The sequence below is a fragment of the Mirounga angustirostris genome, unplaced genomic scaffold, assembly GCF_029215605.1.
Source record: "Mirounga angustirostris isolate CCGP_5_RB_7025 unplaced genomic scaffold, mMirAng1.0.hap1 SCAF_7, whole genome shotgun sequence".
NCBI classification, from domain to species: Eukaryota; Metazoa; Chordata; class Mammalia; order Carnivora; family Phocidae; genus Mirounga; species Mirounga angustirostris.
In genome coordinates, this window is record NW_026991715.1 from 107380945 (window position 1) to 107395238 (window position 14294).

At 39.4% G+C, this 14294-nt stretch overlaps 1 protein-coding gene across 3 annotated transcripts in view; it reads right to left on the reverse strand.

Moving 5' to 3' along the window:
- SGCD (sarcoglycan delta) overlaps positions 1 to 14294 on the reverse strand; it is a 954698-nt gene that overhangs the window by 428846 nt on the left and 511558 nt on the right. The window lies entirely within an intron of this gene.

Below are 14294 nucleotides of genomic sequence, written 5' to 3' on the forward strand. Positions count from 1 at the left end.
TTCCACTCTTCACAGGACTGGCTCCTTCTCATCTTCAAGTTTCAGCTTCAGCATCACCTTCTCCAATGTTCCAATCTGATGCTTTCTCCCATGTTTATCCCTCTCTTACATTCCTCCATTCTTTTCCTCAATGCCACGTATCTCAGTCCAATGCTTTATTATGTATGCAATTTGATGCTTAAGATCTCCAGATCTGACTACAGTTCCATGAGGTCAGGGACCACATATGTCTTGTTTGTGGGGACAACACAGTGCCCCCCCCACAGCACAAGTGAGATACAAGTGACTGGAGATATGAAAGATCCATTGATGCTCAATCACCCTTATATCTCTTAAGCATAATAGCGAAAGCTAGCTTGCCTATAAAGGTGAGCATCCCTCAATGAGATGCAAACCATCTAATTATCCCAAAGAAAAGAACAGATCCAGCCTGCTACTTCTCAAAGCAGAGGCAGGGAAATAAATGAGCTTGATTGCCAAACCACTCAGTGTCTCCCCGCCTCTTCAAAGGGTGAAACTGATCTATCATTTGTGATAGGTAAGTGTTCTCTTCTGCCCTCCTTCTACTCACCCAAGTTTTATTATGCTGTGGTCAATACTCCGCAGCAAATCCTGCAAAGGTTAACAGGCAGCTCAGAGAGCCCACAACCTACTTTGCATTTTCATGTCCTTCATTACAACAAGTGGGCTATTTTTATACCCGTTAGCTGCTAACAATCGGCAAAACCTCAGGCTCAGAATAAAATAGGACAAGAGCCCAGAGAGGTAACAATAACATTGCTTGTACTGCAGCCAGCTTGCCATAATAACGGGGAGAGAAGCAAGGAAGAGATCGGGAAGGGTGTTAGAAGGGAAAGGAGGCTCCTTGAGTCCAGCAAAGGCACTGTCCTGGGGTAGATGACACATGCCCAGCACTGGGACTCATCTCACTCTCCATTCCCTTACCCCCTGGACTGAAATCTGTTAAGCTATTAAAGTTTAGAAAATTCTCCGTGTGGCAGGGTCTTACATCGATAAGGCCAAACAACCATAAGGCGTTCATTTCTTACAAGTAACATAATCCACCATTTTGAACTTTTCAAAGTTCTTTCACAACGACACATCTGTACACAGAAGCAAAGGGGCATCCACAAAGATGATCACTGCTTCACGCATTATTAACAAAAATCTGAAAACACTTCACTGTTTATTGTAGAGGAATGTCATGTCAATTTTGGCACATTCGTGCCTTGTAATGTTCCTATATCACTATTACTGATTTCAGACATCAACAATTGTGAGCAGACATTGCATACGCTTTATTATACATATCCATTGTCTATTTTTAAGGGTCCTTATTACTCGTTTCCATTACTGAAGTGTAAGGCCATGGAGAGACAGCCCTCATTCCTAGAACAGTATGAGGTACACAAAAAAATGTTTGTTGAATGTATGAAGAATGAATTCATACAGACTCTGTCACCATTGAAAGAGGACAGTGGACCCATACAAACCTATACCAAGGGTTTTAAAACTGCTTAGTTGCTTAAGAAAAATACAGGGGAATTGTGGAACGTGACAATCTGGGAAATGCCCCTCTGCAGTATTGAAGGGCATACCGGAAAGACGGGAAAATTGGTGTGAAGTGCCAAGCTACCACATCCTTTGCAGGGTGAAGTTATTTACCCTTATGAAAAATTTAAAACTTTAGATGAGGTTTTGAAATCCAAAGCCTTTTATAAAACCAAATAAATACCATCAGTCTTCTTTTGTAATTTTGAGCTGCCCCTAAGAGAGCTGTTCACTACCTAATGATGGCATCAAGGTGTCTTTTAGAATAAAATGCACAATTCCAATAGGTGTTAAGCCTCCCTATAAATGAGAAAGACTGTGTGTTAGCTGCCATGCACCCAGGGGTCTGTGTCCAGGGCTGAGCTGGCTGGGGCACAGAAGATGATAGAGTGAAATGGTTTTGAGAATGGGTCTGCCATTCTGGTGGAGCTGGGTTGAAAGCACTTCTGCAGCTACAGGACCTGAGGCAAGTCAGTTACTCCTTCTGAGGCTCAGTGTCACCAACTTAAAGATTTGGCCTCAACCTGACAGAGGATGATTTTAAGGCCTTAAAGGCCTCAACCCTGACAGAGGATGATTTTAAGAATTGCCAGTGTACATAAGGAATTTAGGACAGCACCTGGCACATGGCACATGTTGAAAAAATGACAGTCTCATGGGTTTTGAGTTATGGATAAAGAGTTTTGCTTTCTGAGGGCCCATAACATGCTGCTACCTTTTCAAGCCATTAATTGAACCAATATGGCACCTCAACAATGATGTCTATTCACAAAGAAGAGGCCAACAGGAGTGGGGTTAGGGATGGCTCCTTCAAACTTATTTTCATTCCTTAACTGTAATGCCAAGCATGCCAGCTAGGATAGAATGTTTTGTCACTCCCCAGGCTCATCTCCTTTCCATTCTGGAACTTGGTCCATTCATACTGAAGCTAGTGCAACAAAATGGAGCCTTTGGTAATGCTACCCGATAAAGCAGAGGACCATTCATCACAACACCGTGGTATGCAAGAGGCATGCTAGCAGCAGGCAGGTGCAGGCACTGTGAAGCTCTCATCTCATTCACTTGAATCCCCTGAGCGCTGGCTTTGTGGGCACCACTTCAATTCCAGGGTCTTCAGCATGCTTCTCCAACATCGGATACTGATTTCGAAATTATACACGTGGACCTTGTACTGATACCCTGTGCACTGTCAACTTTAAAAACAGACACGGTAAAGGGATGAGGAAAAGAAGGTTGTTTTAGATCATCCTCTCTGAGTTCTCTACACCCTCAGGATGGAAAATCTTGCCCCCGCCCCCCCATCCTTGCCTTATCAGGGGAGGCAGCGCTGGGGGAGCAGGGGTTAAGAGAAGATATCAGATCTGCCCTCACCTCTGTTTTACTTGGTTTGAGTTATCTTTTGTTTTAGTTGTCAACATTTTACAATCAGGACATTTTTTTCCTGAAGAATTAGCAAGTCCAGAACAGAGGACCCCCTGAGTCCACGAACACTTTGCTGAGCCTATGCAGCAGTCACACCCCACCCTTCAATACGCTCCTTCCCCAACTTCCTTCTCTCACGTGTGAAACTCGCTATAACGCTATAGGTACTGGAGCTTGCAAGGCTTTATAGACTGTGGGGCCCCAGGGCCGCAGGGGAAGAGGAGGAACATGCCTAAAATGTGGGAAATTTCTTGACTGGCCGAATGCAGAAGCCATGCTGGGGTTTTTAGCCCCTGTGATCTGTTCCTTTTGCGCAGGCGTTGGAATCCAGAATGAAGGACCATCTGAATAGTCTTCTCAATCTAGTGCTTGTGCTTGCCCCACTCAGAGCAGGACGGGTTTGCTGTGAGGGCATCATGCAGACTGGAGTCCGAGGCCAAGGAAAACCCCGCGTTCCTAGATGCCCTTACCAGTACGATCTCTCATGTTTTCAATCAGGTATAAAAAGTTAATTTGAAAGCTCTACAATCAAAGAACATGACTGCATAAAACGTCCCGTGCTGCTTCATCTCTTTATAAACATTTGCGAGAGAGAGGTGGGGGGGAGAGAGAGAGAAAGGGAGAGACAGTGCTTGGGGGACATTGAAAATTATTTTAAATATACGGCATTAAAATAGAATTTTTCTGAGTTGCCTAGGTTTCCGGCATCCTCTGAACCTCTGAGTCTGAACTGGGAGCCTCATTCCCTCCCCATGGCCCTAGCCTGGCCCAGGTACAGGCCTCCTCTCCTGCTTGGGCCCACTGCTACAGTCAGGTTTTAAATTTCACTCAAGGCAGGCCCCAGCAGCATCCACACACGCAGGCGAATATAGCCAGCCCCACGGGGATGCCGAGTGGGCTCCAACACGACCGGATTGGCCCACAGTGTATACAGCCTTGAAATTATGTTCAATCCTCACCACGGACAGAATTGGGTCTCCTCATTTACCTACACTCCCAACAAGAACATGACAACCTTATAAACCTGCAGTAGCAGCTCTCAGGCTACTAATTTTAGCTACAGGGACTTTTTAAAAATGTTTTTATCAATTTTTCTCATTCTTCTGGGATCCTCTGATAACCCCCAAGTGACTCATCTCCATTTGCCGGCAGTGAATACTTCCCCACTTTTAAAAATTCCAAAGCCAAATTTTCAAAGTGTCCTGCATAGCAAGTACCCAAGACGACCCCTCTCCCATGGTAGGAAGGGTGCTAAAAATTCTTTTCTTCTAGATGATTTGACCCTTTGAAAGGTCAGAGGAGAAATAAATTTAGCTCAGGCAGTAAAATGGAAAGATCCGGTCCCAGAGTTGCACCAGAGCCTGATTAATAAGTTATGTTGGAGGAAGACTGCTTTATTGATCCAAAGTGTGAGAAGTCACAGGCATCTGAGAGCTGACAATGTGCTAGGAGGGAGATTCCCATGTTGTCAAAAGCTCTCTCTCACGCTAATCTTGGCATCCCTCCCTATTGACTTGCAAGAAAAAATGCGTTCAAATCAGCCTGCTGGTGTTTTTGTTCTTTCTTCTATATGTGAGGAAAGACATACTATAAATATACATAACAAGCACAGCAATTATTTTGCATTTGCTTCCTGTAAGTTAAGGGGAAGGCTAAGGAAAGAAAGGGACCTTAGGACTTATCATCCTCAACGATGCACGTGGGCAAAGACAAATACATGATCCTGAGTCCTGCTGCCCTCGCTAGCTGTCCCCACCCCAATACCCTCTGCAATGGCCCCACTTTTACCAATCTTCTAAGTGGAGAAACTCACCCTACAAAAGGTTTAAGGAAAGTAAATGCTGAATTTCTCTAGGACAATCTTTCACCCTCTAAAGCAGGGGCCAGCCAATTTTTTTTTTTCTTGTTAAGGGCCCCATACTAAATATTTTTGGCTTTGTGGGCTATATCATCTCTTTTCAACTATTAACATCACTGTTATAGTGCTCAAAAGTAGCCAGAGACAATAGGTAAATGGATGTGGCTGTGTTTAAAACAAAAACAAAGCTTTCTTTACAAAAATAGGCCCTGGGTCAGTTTGCCTTCCCCCAATCTAAAAGGCAACTGGCATTAAATCCCTCTTGAACATTAAAAACAAGCAAGCAAGCAAGCATTCTACTGCCAACAAACAGAAATATACTGTCTTTGGCAGAAAGCAAAAAGGCACGAGGCATTCCTGAGCTTTGGAAATGATAAGTGCCTGTGCTGTTCTTGTGGATGTCATTCCAATGGGGAACTCATCTTTGGATTTGACTGGAAAATGCCAAGACAAATGGAAGTTTGCTTTTTTTTTTTTTTTTTAAAGATTTTATTTATTTATTTGACAGAGAGAGACACAGCGAGAGAGGGAACACAAGCAGGGGGAGTGGGAGAGGGAGAAGCAGGTCTGCTGCAGAGCAGGGAGCCCGATGTGGGACTCGATCCCAGGGATCATGACCTGAGCCGAAGGCAGTCACTCAACCGACTGAGCCACCCAGGCACCCTGGAAGTTTGCTTTTGCTAGCAAAAGAAAACAAAGCTTTTACATTGGATCTCATCCTTTCTCTTTCAGTCATAAATTCAAGTCTGAAGTTGCCGTAAGTCATATTTAGTGATGGTGTTCTGCCTGGGCCTAAGCATCTGGAAAATATTGCAACTCATGGGCTTACCCCCTGCACCTGCTGAAAAATTTCCCTGAGCCACTGCTGCAAAAAGCAAGCTAACTTTAGACTGTGAGCAAGGGAAGAGCAGGAATCCATCATGTTCTCTGGGACATGCCCCTTGGATCATGGTCTATTTACCAAAATAGCTTCCAAGGACTGTTCTCCTTGGCAAACAAAGTCACACACACATATACATACATGTCTTTTATTCTTAAGCTAAAAGACGCTCCAAAATAGTAGTTTTTAATATTCTGGAATCAGGGACTACTTCAAGTATTTGATAAAAGCTACATACTATGCCAGTGAATTACGAATGCACACACATGTTTATGTTTAATTTTAAAACACCCCTTCCTGGGCGCCTGGGTGGCTCAGTTGGTTAAGCGACTGCCTTCGGCTCAGGTCATGGTCCTGGAGTCCCGGGATCGAGTCCCGCATCAGGCTCCCTGCTCGGCGGGGAGTCTGCTTCTCCCTCTGACCCTCCCCACTCTCAAGTGCTCTCTCTCTCATTCTGTCTCAAATAAATAAATAAAATCTTAAAAACAAAACAAAACAGAACAAAAACAAAAAAAAACACCCCTTCCTCCCTGCCCAGGCCTGCCCACAGATCCCAGGATAAGAAAGTCCTGCCTCAGAGAGATTATGATTTTGCCTGGCATCTGGTAAGACCAAAACAAAGGTCTAGAGCAATCCATTTTTTCCTCCACAAGTTCCAAGACTCCCCCAGACAGGATGGCAGTTTCCCACCACAAAAAGGTCACAGAATCTCAGCCCTAAGTGCCAACATCTTTCTCAGGTAGGTCAGTCCTGATATAACCTCTCTACCCTTGATGTTCTCTAATAACATGCTGGAACTGGAAATATCTTCCTCAAATTATTATCCATGGACTCTCCACAGGGATGACAATTAGAGTAGGTGTTTACATGTGTGGAGTAACTTGAGAGGAGTTGAGATGGTCTCCTTCCGTCCAGAAAGTACCACTCTTAGGAAGTCCTTATTTTAGTTCAACTAGTGTATCAATGCCAGTGATGGAGGTGACACATTTAAATCTAATAAATTATTTGAATATTGCCTGTGTTGGGCTGATATTATAAAGAAAGAACACCGTTGTTTTCTGTTTGTGTTTTTGGTTTTTGCTTTGATAAAGGCAGTATGAAGAAAGGAGCATGGTCTCTCCCATCATTAGGTGACCGTGGAACGAAACAAGAGCTAACATTCCTTGAGGGCCAGGTGCTCTAGAAAGTGCTCTCACTGCACAAGGTGACTTAGTTCTTCCCACAGCCCTACTCAAGGAGGTACTGTCACCATCCCTATTGCACAGATGAGGACACTGAGGCTCCAGGACAGGAAGTGACAAGCTCTGCATCACACAACTACTAAGTGGAGGATTGGAGATTCAACCCAGGTCCTCTGGCTCCAGGCTCTCAGGTCTTATCCTTACCAAATACACTGTGCTTGAGAAGTCTTCATGCTATTCTGGCCTCCACAAATAACTAAGTGACCATGGAGGGGTCTCTCGATTTTGCTGGGAGGGGGTGGGTTCCACTCTCAAAGTTGGCACTTTTCAACCTTCAAGATACTTATTATAGCAGCACTCCAGCCGGTACTAAGGGTTAACCTGCTTCAAGTGAACACACTCCTTACTTGCTGACAGAAGTCTCTTGATCTGTAGCAGAACAAATTCACTTTCTTTGAGATTTGCAGACCACTGTCCTTGTAGAGTGAAGGGCCAGAACTTCCACAGGCCCTAGAGGCCAGCAAGTCTGTTTGAGGCCCCCTCGGCTTTCTGATTAGCCCAGCAATTTCTTTTCAGCAAAAAAAAATTTTTTCAGGTCACACAAATGATTTTACTGACCTCCCTTTGTGATTCTATAGACCTGGTCCTCCTTGGCAGAAAGAACAAAGTCTTCCCACACATCACAGAACAAGAACCAGACCCCCTTGCAGACCCCCTGAGCACTGAGATTATGTTGGTAGCTGGCCTCATCGAGTCTGCACATGATCAAGAAATGTTGCAAGCCACTGCACTTCCTTTGCTGATTAACTGCCCTAAACCCCTTTAAGAACCCCTAGGCCAGCCTGAAACCTTAAGAGTTCACATCTGGACAAGAGTCTGCCTTCTCTCCAGGTTGCCAGCCTCCTGAATGAAACTCAAATTCCTTTCCAATCAAAAACTTATCTCTTGAGTAATGATCTTTCTAGCGATGGCAGCTGAACTTGCATTCGGTAACACTACCAACTAATTTATTATATATGATTTGATTACCTTCAGTAGTACTATTGCCTTATTTTCCTTAATAAGATTGTGAATTTCAATAATTCACAAATAAAAACAAAGAAAAGACAGGCTAAAAGATTGAACTCTAATCTGAACTTTTAAATTTGCCTTGGTCAAATTTGGCAGAATTAAATTTAATCATATGCTTTAAGTTTTATCAATTTACTTGATGGAGACTGTATCAGGAGACCTAAAACTTTATCAACATACAGTTACATTCTTGCAGAGGTTTATGGCAGGCACTGTCTCTGGAGCAGGCCTTGGTTGGGGCTGGAGAAGGCAGAGGGGAAAGGAGCATCAGAATACCCAGCATCACGGTGCAGGGTGCCTCTCTATGTGCCCACAGAGGGAAACTAGAGCTATGCCTCTGGACAGCCTTGGGCAACATGCTAGAACACCTGGAAACAGGGCAGGTCAGAAATATTAGGCATGGAGGCCAATCCTTCTGCCAAAGAGTTTTATGTTTTGGTTTGCCCTTCTATTGGTGATAACTTATAACTGTCTTCAGATAATTAGGATAGGATTGAAGGCTTCAGAGTAGAGAAACAATTTTGAAACATTATGTAGCCAAGAAGAAAACCAAGAGATGAAGGGATTTTAAGAGAAGCCTTGGAACAGGAAGAATGGTGAGGTTTCTGCAACCTCAAAAACATGAAGACTTAAAATGAAACAGAACAGAGTTATATTTATTAAAGAAACTATCGTTTAATAGGTGACTAACCAAGTGCCAAGTTACCTGTTACTAACTTAGCTCCACACAAATCAAGTAAGATTTGATATTTCCATTTTACTTATGAGAAAATCAAGATTAATGAAGCCTATGACTTATTGAAGTTTGCACAGATAGTAATGGAGCTAGGTGCAGAATATGATTAGAATATTTTAATATCTTCAGTACCATTTTAAAGGGTCAAAAAGGCATGGTACAAAGCATTTCATAAAAACAACATTTTGTAGCTTATATTTCGTATTTTGCTCTCTATAAAATTTTATTGGCGCTTCTAGACAGTGCAATAAAGAAAAACAAACAACAAAGTTTAGAAAAGTAGAAAACTTTTGGTTTTTTACTGATGACATGATTATGTACCTCTCCAAAACAATCTATAATCTACTGCTACTAATAAGCAAATTTAGCAATGTTACATCTTACAACATCAATATTTACTAACAATGGGCATTGGGAAAATCAAACTAAAATATTTACAATAACACCAAAATAATCAAAGGCCTTGGGAAAATTAACAAAATATATACAAGAAGTTTATACTGGAATTTATAAAATACTGCTGAATAAAAGCAAAAAGACCTAAACATGGATATCAAAATAAAAGTTCATAGTTTGAAACACTCTATAATTGAGATGTCACGCTCCTTAAGTTGGCATATATATTCAATGCAATCTTTATTAAAATCCCTGAAGAGGGCACCTGGGTGGCTCAGTTGGTTAAGCATCTGCCTTCAGCTCAGGTCATGATCCCGGAGTCCTGGGAACGAGTCCCACAACAGGCTCTCTGCTCAGCGGGGAGTCTGCTTCTCCCTCTGACCCTCCCTGCCCCCCACCTTGTGCTTTCTCTCTCACTCTCTCTCAAATAAATAAAATCTTTATAAATAAATAAAATAAATAAAATCCCTGAAGGCTACCTGATGAACTAAATAAAACTACTCAAAAATCAATTTACAAACACAAATAGTATTGATAACCAAACAGTCTTTAAAAAGGAACAAATTTAGAGGACTTAAGCTACCTGATTTCAAAACTTGCTAGAATGCTACAATACACAAGACCATATGGTATTAATATAAAATAGATTTATACAAAAATAAAGAACAGACTTGAGCAACAGAAATACCCATCAATTCAGTAAGAAAAGTTTATCTATTGCTAGAAAAATTGGATAGCCATATTGAAAAAAAAAAAAAATCCTTGTCCCTTCTCTTGCTCCATACATGAAATGTTAATTCAATATGGATCACCAATCTAAACATAAAACCCAGAACCATAAAGCTCTTAGAGAAAATAAAGAATATATTTGTGATGTCTGGGTAGACAAACAGAAACCACAGAAGAAAAAAAAATGATACATTTAATCAAATTTTAAAATATTGCTCCTCAAAAGATATCATTAAGAAAATGAGTAGATAAAGTATAGAAAAGGAAAAAAAGGACATTTATAGGATCTATCTAAAGAAGAATTTATGTCCAGAATAGACACCAAACTCTATAAAATGAGTAATCCAATAAAACAATAGGCAAAAATTTGAATATACAAAGTATAAAAGATAAAGGAATGGCTATTACTCATGAAAAGATGCTCAACATTATTAGAAAGCAGAGAAAACCAAACTGAAACTAAATCAAGATAAGACTTAACACCACCAGAATGTTTGTTTTTTTAAAGAAAAGTAGCAAATATTGGAGAACATATAAAGAAACAGAAACGCTGGTAAGAATAGAGAATGGTATAATCACAGTGAAGACTAGTTTGGCAGTTTCTTATACAATGTTGGTTCTCAAAATTTTTAGTCAGGACCCCTCTACCCTCTTAATTATTAAGAAGCCCAAGGAGCCTTCATTATACAGTAATTATAAATCAATAGTTACCATATTAGAAATTGTAACAGATAAAAATTTTAAATATCTCCTTAGTAATGCACTTAAAAATGACAATATATGTAATATCTTAATGAGAAATGACAGTATTTGTCAAAACAAAAGGAATTAGTGAAAGCTTTACATTATTATAAATCTTTTAAAAATCTGGTTTAAGAGTAGACAGCTGGATTCTTTTATCTTTCTCAGCATTCTCTTGATATTATTTGGGTTGAAGTATATGAAGGAAATCTTGCCTTACACAGAAAGTCAGATGGAAAAGAAATGACCATTTTAATAGCCTTTTTCAGATAATTATGGGTATTTTTGTTGTTACTAAACCAACATTCAGTCGTAGATTTTTTGGAAGTGGAATCAAACCACATCAGTAAACTTTTTGTACTCAGTTACATTAAAATCTATCAGTCTATCTTGTACTATAGATTCATCTTTACCTCACACATGATTTTGCAATATCAGGTAGTGACCATTTGGAAAACAATGGTCTTCTGAATTATGTGGATCTTCCAAATGTTGACTCATTTCATTATACAATCTTTTGTATCACATTTGTTAATATTACCACCAATCTCATCAGAAAAGAACATAATCCTGAAAAGTTGTTAAGCTCATGGTGGCTGATACATGTGTTTTGAAATTCTATTTGCTTGAAACTTGCAGTTCTATCACTGACAACACAGTTATTTTCCTTAAAGTGACAGACATACTTTGTTCATTACAAGAAAGTATGTGCAGAGTATACAAGTCTGAATAATCAGTTTATCTGTCAATAACAAATGATGCTCCATGAAAAAAGTTGCTAGTTGAGCTTGTAACTCAAACAGTTGCACAAGTATGTTTCCTCGAGCTAATCAGCGTACTTCAGTATGCAGAAGTGCCTTTTATGTAATACCTATTCCATCATACAAATTATTGAAAAGATGAGTACTCTAAAGTAGAAATTTAATAAAATGATTTTTACTGATTCATCAAGGACTTCCTTAATTGAAAAATGCTGTACTGAGAGTGTGGTGGAGAATAATATAGTAATACAATGACTACTTAAGGCTTCACTCATTTTTTGCCCAATATAGCTTTTTGCATCATTACTGTAAATGTCAACTCAGTACAAAAGGTAAATATCACGTTAGTATTATCACAAAAATGGCTTTGACTTTGTGAAACCCATGCAATAGTCTTATGCTCCCCAGGGGTCCGTGAACCAAACCTGAGAACCACTGTTAAAAATTTAAGGATATATCTACCCTCTGACCTAGAAATTTCACTCCTAGGTATTTACACAAAAGAAATGAAAATGTATGTCTACTGAAATGCTATATAAGAAGTTTATAGCGACCTCATTTAAAATTGCTCAGAACTGGAAACAAACCATATATCCATCAATAGAAGAGAAGATAAACAATGTATCATGTATCTATAGAATGGAATGATACTAGGTAATTAAGAAAAAAAACGAATGATAGCAGCAACAAATGGGTGTTTTTGTCCAAGACATCATGTTAAATTAAAGAAGCAAGACATAAATGAGTACATACCACATGGCCGCATTTGTATAAAATTCAAATACAGGCAAAACTTGTCTATGATGATAGAAACCATAGTGTTCCTGAGGAGGTGGGACTGGAAAGGGGCTAAAGGAACATTTCTGGGGGGGGGGGGGGGGGAGATGTTCTAGATCCTTGGGTATATATAATTTCCAAAACTTACTGAAAGGGATGCTTAACATTTGTACATTTTATTGTATGTTTGTTATATCTCCATGAAATAAAAACAAGAGTTTTCATCTTTAAATGAAAAAAAGTATAGATTCCTTTAGTTTTGAGGTTATGTTTTGTCTACAACAGGCATTCAGTAAATGCTTTCAGAGTGAATAAATGTGTGCCAATGTAAAGGCACATTCAGATACCATGTGAATAAAGCCTGCATCTCCTGTGCCCTGGAATTGTTTTCAGTACCTCATAAATTCATATTTTTGCCAAGAAATACTTACTGGAAAATAAGTCTCAATTACTGAACCAGGTCTTGGACTTGCAAATTTAGCAAAAGTAACAATATAAAACAAGAAAAGTAGAAAGACGTAGTAAATATTGGCTATTAATAAAATAGAATACAGAAGATCAGTAAAGCCAAAAGTTGATTTTTGGAAAAAAACTAACAAACCATCCTCTGGCAAGACTGACCAAGGAAAGAGAAAACATAAATAAAAACCATTATGGATGAAAACAGGATGTAACGACAGAAAAACCGGAGTTGTGAAGGTAAAGAGTACCACCTATAACTAATAATTTTGAAAATCCAAATGAAATATCTAGAAAAATAATTCACTGAAACTCAATAACCTACTTCCACTCCTCGAAAACAAAATCAGTGATTTCACAGATGAATGCTATCAAAATCTCAAGGAACAGATCTAAATTTCACACATTAAGTTTCCAATTAACAGAAAAGGAGGTACAATTCAGTGTGAGACTGATGCCAAATTTAGAAAAATATTATGAGGAAAAAAAAATTAGAGGTTCATTATATTAATATATATTTCAAATTATTTTTTAAACAGCTTATCAAAATGAACCCATCAGTGTAATATAATAACTACACTAAAACTGGGTTTCTCCCAACTGTGCAAGAATGGCTTAATACTGCAAAATTCACAAATGCTTTTCATAACAATATCATATTTAAGGAGAAAAAATTCCTATATTTATCTAAGCTGATACCAAAAAATGACAGAATTTAACACATATTTAGGAGGAAAGAAACAAAAAAACACAATTTCTATTGTTCCTAATTAGAAACAAAAAGTTCCCTAACCTGATAAATAGCATCTATTAAAAACTAGAGCAAACACTGTCATAAATGGTTAAATCTTTGAAGCATTCATTTAAAATCAGAAACAAGGCACACAGGCCAACCATCAGTATATGACTCAACAGTGATGTTGGGTTCCTAGCCAACAGAACTAGAGGTATAAAAAGAAAGAAAAGTGATACCACTTGCAGATAATTGGATAGTTTACATAGACCTCTCCTCCCTCAAACAATTTAGAGACAACTCATTGAAGAGGATAGAAGGGTTTAGTAAGGTGGCTTTTATTATTTTACTCACAGACTGTGACTCATTGATCTTGCTCTATGCAGTTTAACCATTTGAAGAAAGTGTAGATTCTTTTGGAGTTAGAGAAAATATTAAGTCTGTTCTTGAGCAAGTTGTCCAAGTATAAATAATAATTCTTGCAGAACTGCATTCAGAACACCTACTGAACCTGACTTTCAGCTAGATATGCCGTTTTCCATTGTTTAACTAACGGTAACTGACTAACTGTAGTTTCTGTGACCTGAGGAACCTGAGTCATACGACCCAGGTATTAGGTATTATAGGTGCCCAAACTAAGTATTGTGGAAGTTCTACAGCAACAGGAGGCAATGGGGTCAATTACAAGAGAGTGGAAATATGCTGAGAATACATTTCTCATTTTTGTGGGTTTTTTTTTTTCTTTGTTTTGAATTTTCACCCCAATTCAAGGATAGCCATGACTGAGGACAGATTTGGACACACAGTGTCTTTCTTGAGAATGTAAAACTGGGATTAAAGAATGCTAGTTTGTTTCTCCTGTTATTTGAATAGAGGGCCCCTTACCATGAGAGGTGTGGGGAGGTCCCACATCCTGGGTGATGATCAGCAAAGACATAGACACGGATGGGCCATATGCTCAGAGAAAAGACAAGCGGTCAGGCTCAGAAAGGCACAGAA